Genomic DNA, 6,749 nt, shown 5'->3' on the forward strand with positions numbered 1-6,749 from the left:
TATAATAACAATCATTTTCAAATAAAAATGATAGCTAAAAATCAGTTTTCACACTGTCCATTGTGAAAAGAGGAAAAAAATGGGGTTTCCATCTGCTTACTCTGCTGTTCCGGATTTCCTTGGCTTGCTGCTTCATGTTGGCTCATTTGAGTTAGGATAATACGGTTACTTTGAAAAAACAAAAGACAGCTAATATGCCAACATAATCCAGAGAAGACAGTTCTGTTGGGCAGCCAGAGGAAACTGGAACAGTTTTCTACATGTGTAAATAAAACAACTCCCGGCCAAATGGACAGAAATGTCTATTCATACAATCTAGTCATTTGCATATCTCATTAATGACATGTGGTACTGGACGGGTGGCCAGCTGGGGGCAAAATGGGTTAAAACTTCAAACTGGCAAAGGGTTTTCAAATAAAAACTATTGTTAATTTCATAGGAAACAAACACCTGAGCAGGAATTTCTTGCATTGCACATTTATTTTTTTGAGCCCCATAAATTGTCCCCGTAAATTTAAACATTTTACTTTAATTTGATGACCTAGATGATTCTTAACATATCAACATATTTATACATCACATTTACTAAAAATGACTTCTTACCCCCAGAAAAAAATCTTGGCCACTGGGTGTCTCACTTCATGGCAAATTGCTGTCCATACCTGTTGTTTGGCTCAGTCCCCCTAGTGACATTCTGCTTATACTGTAGACCTGTGAAGGCACATGGTACATACTATATAGTTATAATTTAATGGTATGGCTTATCAGTATACATAAAGATTGGTACAGGAGCCCTGTGTGAATTGTAGTTGAAAGATTACATTAATGAAATAAGTGTAATTAAAAGGGCACTGTCAGATCCAGAAAATCTTTATATGTTGTTACTGTTAAAGATTAAAGACCTTCTGTAATATGGTTGTTTAATTTTTTTTTATTATTTAATAATAATAATAAAAACGCTCCTGAAAATCCCACCACTAGGGGTCCCCATACCTACTGGGACACTAATCAGTTCTGCAGCAGAATCAGGCATGTCCATGACTCATGGACAAGGCTGCATGAGCAGACCAACCAATCACCTCCCACCACGACACGGAAGAGACACGCCCCCTTTCCCTGAGAGGATTTCTAACACTGTGAGCTAATGAAAAGAGTTATTTTTACAATAAATATAGGAGATAAGCATAAAAACTAGATGTACATGGTAAGGATTAAGTACTGAGTAACATATCAATATAATTTTTTTGTGGGCTCTGACAGGTATGCGTTTACTTTAGTTTCAGAAGAAATGTCTATACCTGGCAGCCTTGGACATAACTGCATTCAAAAAAGTCATATGTTTTTGCAGAGAAATGTAGCAGTTTATTTTGTACCTTGTGACACAACCACAAACAGTTTTTTTTTTTCATTATTATCTTCAAAAACATGTAAAAAATCAAGGTTTGTTTTTCATTCCTAGTGAACAATGATCATATAAGTAAAGTTATAAGTAATTGAAAACCAAGGTCCTTGTTTTTTTGTTTTATTTTGTATTAGCTTTTGTAGCTTGCTTGTATTTTTCTTTGATTTTACCAATGTAGACATTGGTTACAAAATGGTTACAAAATGAAAAATAACAGAGAAAGATCATTTGAACAGATCATTGGAAGCCCAGCATCTAAGATATACAGTATATATTGTTGAGAGAAATTCTGACAGCGCTTATTGTCAACATTTAGGTCTATGAACATACACACAAGTGTGCACATGCACATAGGCACACAAAACAAACCTCTAATACACAGACATCACTTATATTCCCCATCAGCATTGTATGCCACACACAAACAGTATGTTGCTATGCTATAAGTGACTGCTAAGCAAATACAATAGCCTTTGCTAGAGTTGCATTGCTTTGTCTCTTAAAGGTAATACATAAGCCTGTCTGGCAGCAGCATCACCTTTGTCCCAGCTGTAGCACAGGCTGAGACAAAGTCTAGTAAGTGAGAGGAAAGGGTTCCAGAGCGGCCTGCAGTGATTGGATGAAGAGACCCAGCACAGCACTGGAGACTCAGAAGAAAGTGAATGCATGGTGAGTGAGAGCTTGCCTTGGACACTCCCCTTCCTGAGTAATAGATATCAGAATCAGTGAGCAGCAGAATGGAAGAGTTTGTAAGCCAAATACAGAAGCCAGACACATAAGTGAGTAACATTTAAAAGCATTATTTTTTAGTCTTTGATACGACATGTACACTATATGTATTAATAGAGACGCAGGCTGTAGTGCTGTCTTACTTGCATTTGTTTAAAAATGTTTACTCTTTCTGAACTGCAGAGCAGCATGGTACTACAAATGAGGGTCACACGAGCTGCATTCCAGCATATTCATAAAATGTCACTACCCATAAATATAGGCAAAAAAACCTTACAATCAGCAATAGATGGGCAACAGCAGCTCATAAATATACCAGACTACAGAGCACCCTCATATCATTGGTAGAACTAGTACACTCTGCAACTCAGAAATAGGGATTTCTATAAAACAAATGCAAGACACAGCGTTGGTACTTTGGAATCGGGGATCAGTCACCACTGTACATTGCCTTCAAAAAGCGCAGCAACTTGGCAGCAGATTCCCTCCATGCAGCTGAATGTTACTGGCAGGCCATAGAAAGAAGTTGTGTGGGGGTGAGAGTTATAGGAGCTGAGCCTTTCACTACATCCCTGCTTCTGACCATTTTTACACCAGGACCACTATTGTCACTGACTCCCAGAGCTCTCAACTGAATACTCGGAGAGACCTGATGACTCTCTAAACCTCTCTCTTCTGTCATCTCCATGATGAATGCAGGGAGGAAGCAAGAAGCTGAGCCCTCAGTGTTTATGTTCCTTCTAGGGGATCAAAGCAAGTAGGAAGAAGGGAGTGGGGATGTCTCTGTGGAGGAATAGAGCTTTCTATGAAGAGAGAGTACCATCTCTGTAGAGGGGGACAGTCTCTGTGAAGGGGGGCTTCCTGTAGGGAGGGAACTTGGGAGATGTGTGGTGGGGCTGTCTTTGTGGAGGAGGGAGCTGCATGGTTGGGACAGTTGTTTCTTTTGAAAGGGAAGCTGCCTCTGTGCAGGCGAAGATGTCTGTGTGTAGAGGGCAGTATGTGTAATAAAAGGGGGCATGTGGAGTAATCTGTGGGAAACAGATGAGGGCCATAGAAGCAGTCTATGAAAGAGATGGGGGCCATTTGAGCAGTCTGTAAGGAAGAAGGAGGCATGTGGAGAAATGTACAAGGGGGAAGGAGCTATAAGTAGCAGTCTGTTGTACAGAGGGGCACATGGAGCTGTTTGGGAGACAGTATGTATATGAGTCTGTGTGAGAGAAGGGGAAGGCTTTCTATTTTAGTCTCAGTCATCCTACAGCCTGGTGGGGCCAGTAACCCACAGGGCACCGAGTATGCAAGAAAAATGGGCAGTTACCCCTTCACTGCCCTAGACCATTTACATGCAGATATTAAAGCTTTATCTGCCCTAGACCCCAAAGATGTTACTATAAACCACATTAACTACCCTATTTAATGATGGCAAATAAAGAGAACATCAGTCAGTCTGCCATCATTTATATGAAAAGCACTGCGCGCCCTACTGAAGTCAACATTTATCAAGTGTTATAACTCAGGGGTGCATCTACCTTTTCTGCTGCCGGACACAAAAAAGTAAAATGGTACTTCCCACCCCTTCATCCATATACATGTTATAGTAGCCAAGTAACAGGTTGCCAGTGAAGAGAATGAAATGTCAGAAATAGATTCCATGCAAGTAAACAGGGTTTATGTAAAGGGGTACTCCTGTGGAAATTTTTTTTTTTATAAATCAACTGGTACCAGAATGTTAAACAGATTTGTAAATTATTACTGTTTAAAAATCTTCCATCCTTCCAATACTTATCAGCTACTGTATGCTCAAGTGCCCATACAGTACATACAGAAACACATAAGACACTGGGGGAGATTTATCAAAACCTGTGCAGAGGATAGTTTACCAATTTTCCATAGCAACCAATCAGATTTCTTCTTACATTTTTCAGAGGCCTTTTTAAAAATGAAATCACTAAGATTATACCCAGCATTCAGAACACGAGGTGAGTTCAATGTGGAAGATTTATAAAAAACCTGTGTAGAGGGAGAGTGGTGCAGTTGCCCATAGCAACATATCAGATTGCTTATTTTATTGTTCAGAGGCCTCTTTTAAAATGAAAGAAGCAATCGGATTGGTTGCTATGGGCAAATGCACCGTTGTTCCTCTGGACAGGTTTTGATATATCTCACCTAATGTCCATATATACAGAAAAATTTGAAGATACAGGACATGAAGCAGCGCACTGTACTGTGACACACAGCATACAGGGCAGTTTACAAATTACGGGGGAGATTTATCAAAACCTGTGTAGAGGAAGTTGACCTGTTGCCCATAGCAACCAATCATATCGCTTCTTTCATTTAAAAAAAACAAGCTCCTAAAAAAACGCTCTAATTGGTTGCTATGGGAAACTGGTCAACCTTTACTCTACACAGGTCTTGATAATTTTTCCCTTTTGTCCGAAATACAAAACATTCAAAGTGTTACGGTGTATGGAAAATAAAAAAAATAAAAAATAAATCTTTCTGATTCCAAGACTATCTATCCAGAAGAAAATAGCAGCACTCCAGTTTCACGTGAAAGAAAGTATATGGCTTTATTCACCAAACATCAGAGTTTGGTGAATAAAGCCATACACTTTCTTTCACGTGAAACTGGAGTGCTGCTATTTTCTTCTGTATGGATATGTTTGGGACTGTGACCAAGTCTAACTATAGCCGGCACCACCCAGCAATTATTCCAAGTGCTGCCCTGCTTCTGGAAGTATCTATTTATCTATCTATCAGATCTAATATCTATCTACATATTGACCATCAATCTATCTAATCTGTCTACCTATCGATTGGTCAATTTATTTATTTGTTTGTTTATCATCTATCTCATATCTATCTATCTATTTATCTATCTATCTAGCAAGCAGCTGGAAGAGCAGCACATCAAGACATTAAAGTAAGGTGATACAGTCCTGATGGCCCTGGTTAGAGGCCCAAATGTATCTTTGCATGTTGTATTTGATAATGGAATAAAACCACCTGCTTTTGCATTAATGTGAGTGGTGCAGTTGTCTTCTTTTTCTATCTATCTATCTGTCTACTGAATCTATCTATCTCCTATCTATCTATCTATCTATTTATTTATCTATCTCCTATCTATCTATCTAAATACAAAATATAGGATGCAGCACACCACAAATTGCAATCAGGAGTGTAGGTTTATTCCATAACGTGCAGAGGACAACGTTTCACCAGCCTCACGCTGGCTTTCTCAAGTGAGAAAGCCAGCGTGAGGCTGGTGAAACATTGTCCTCTGCACTTTATGGAATAAACCTACACTCCTGATTGCAATTTGTGGTGTGCTGCATCCTATACTTTGTATTTGGATTAAGGAACCGGTGGACCCAGGCTCCAACTATGCGAGCACCCCGAATCTACCTATATTTACTATTGCTTGATGTGCTGATTTTATTTGGATTATCTATCTATCGATCTATCTATCTACAAAAACATCACCTCCTTGTATAATATTAATCAATGTATTGAGACCAGGGTCCAGACCAGGGTCAGGGGTCTTTGTATACACAGAAAAAAGAATATCCGCAGCACACAGATCCGTGAAAAAAATATGTGTAGATTTATTCCATCAAAACAGAGTGTCTAAAAAGCAACGTTTCGACCAGCTCCCCTTGAGAAAGACCAGACGAGAGCTTGAGCTTGAGAAAGACCAAGCGAGCTGGTCGAAACGTTGCTTTTTGGACACTGTTTTGATGGAATAAATCTACACTTATTTTTTTCACGGATCTGTGTGCTGCTGATATTCTTTCTTCTATTTATCTATCTATTTATCTTACTATCTGTCCTCTATCTATTTATCTATCTATCTAAATGTATCTGTCCATCTATTTCTCTATTTAATGAAAGATCCAACTTGTAGCTTTAAGTCAAATTTAGCTCTGTTAAACCATTTTGTGCTGACCTCCCAACAAAGTCATAAAGTGCAGGCTTGTCCGAGCGCACACAACGTTCCTATTAATTACCGCTGTGAAGCGTTGACTTAAACCAAAGCAAGTGAATTAAGAGAAGTAAATGCACTGATCACTCCACAGGACCGGTCTTAGTTCTCCCCTGTCAGAGTGAGATTATTAAGGACACCGCTTCTTCCAGGCTGCTTTGATAAATATTCACTCAGGCACCTCACACAGAATTTGATCCTGTTTTCAGGGCAAGCAGCATTGCTGTGAACTGTAGGTATTCATTATAAGGTAATCAATTTAAGCCCCTTGAATTTTGGAAAGCATGTTTTTCTTATCTCGTGCAGTTTGAGAGGAGATGGATCATTTGCTGTGTGGGTAGCAGGAGTGTGAAAGTGTTACTAACCCTCCGCTTTATTTAAACTTGCACTTCCAAGTAGGACAGATGTAATATGCTGAGGTTCAAAAAAAACATGATGGATGTCTTTTTGTAACATTTTCAATGTTTACCATCCAGGCTCTTGCAAACACCGGAACCTGTAAATCATTACAAATAGCCTGACGGCAAGCGTGTGTGTATTATTCGCAAAAGATGCCACAGATAAAGCCAATTCAATATTAAAAACAGAAACATTGTCAAAAAATATAATTAATAGGCAAATGTATTCAAGCTATAA

The sequence above is a fragment of the Hyla sarda genome, chromosome 2 (assembly GCF_029499605.1).
Source record: "Hyla sarda isolate aHylSar1 chromosome 2, aHylSar1.hap1, whole genome shotgun sequence".
Lineage (NCBI taxonomy): Eukaryota > Metazoa > Chordata > Amphibia > Anura > Hylidae > Hyla > Hyla sarda.